Below are 1451 nucleotides of genomic sequence, written 5' to 3' on the forward strand. Positions count from 1 at the left end.
TTATTGGTCCAGTGGTGAGGATTTTTGTTTTCTTTACATTGAGATGTAATCCATATCGAAGGCTGTGCTCTTTGATCTTCCTTGTAGGTGCATGGATATTATCCTATTGCAGATAGCATGGTACTTCAAGATAAATGATTAAATGTTCTTTTTGACAATGAATACAATGCCGTTCTATTTGAACTTTTTATTCCCAGCATAGTAAGCCATATGATTGTCCAATTCAGAGTGGCCAGCACCAGTCCATTTTAGCTCATAAATCCCTAGGGTATCGATCTTTATATGTTCCATTTCATTTTGACAACTTCTAATTTTCCTAGAGTCTTACTTCATACAGTCCACCTTCTGATTATTAACGGATGTTTGCAACACTTTCCTCTCATTTTGAGTTGTGCCCCATCAGCAAATGAAGATCCTGAGAGCTTTTCTTCATCCACATCATTAAGATCAACTTTACTTTGAGGAGACAACTCTTCCCCAGATATATTTTGAGTGTCTTACAACCTGAGGGGATAATCGTCTGCCATTGTATATTCTGGCACTGTAAATATATATAAATATATACAATATCACTAGAGATCTATCAGAATTTCCTAAACATTTGGGACCCTTCTTGAATTGATTTAATGAGAAAAAAATTCCACAATAGAGAGGTTCATTTAACTGAACAAATTAAAACCCACAAGATGTGCTTGAGCATGCTGAGAAGTATGAGCTATTAAATTTCAATCAGAACAACCAAGATATAGTAGACACAATGCTCCCTCTTCCTCTAACTAAGTACAACTGAAATTCCTGGGCATTTGAAGAGCAAAGACGTCAGTTTGAGGACTAAAGTGCACCTGACGGAAGCCATGATGTTTTCAATAGCCTCATATGCTTGTGAAATTTGGATAGTGAACAAGGAAGACTGTAGAAGAATTGATTCATTTGCATTACCGTATTCAAATAGAATATTAGAAGTACCATAGATTGCTAGAAGAACAAACAAATCTGTTTTGGAAGAAGTACAACCAGAGTACTCCTTAGAAGCCAGGATGGCTGGACTTTGTCTCTCATACTTTGGGCATATTGTCAGGAAGGACCAGTCTTTAGAGAAGGAGCTCATGCTAAATAAAGTGGAAGGTCATCAAAAAAGAGGAAGACCCCAATGAAATGTGTTGGCACAGTAGCAGTAGCAATGGGCTCCAGCTTAACAAAGATTGTGAGGATGGCCCAGGACAAGGCAGTGTTTCGTTCTGTTGTGCATAAGATCGCTATGAGTCAGAATCGACTCAACAGCACCTAACAACAACAAAAATAATCGTAAGAAGACTATCAGCTATGGTCCTGGAGACCAAATGAACAACAAAATGGTAAATTTCCTTAATACCATTTTTGTGTCATGTATCTTAGACTGGGTGCTGGAGAAACTGGCAAGCTGGATTTATTAACGCCATCAGACTATAAAA

General features: G+C 37.7%; 1 pseudogene; it reads right to left on the minus strand.

The window, feature by feature from the left end:
- The window catches only part of LOC102826421, a 5290-nt pseudogene extending 4763 nt beyond the window's left edge, over positions 1-527 (minus strand).
- Between the last annotated feature and the right edge of the window lie 924 nt (positions 528-1451).

Source organism: Chrysochloris asiatica, unplaced genomic scaffold (assembly GCF_000296735.1).
Source record: "Chrysochloris asiatica unplaced genomic scaffold, ChrAsi1.0 scaffold00006, whole genome shotgun sequence".
Taxonomy (NCBI): domain Eukaryota; kingdom Metazoa; phylum Chordata; class Mammalia; order Afrosoricida; family Chrysochloridae; genus Chrysochloris; species Chrysochloris asiatica.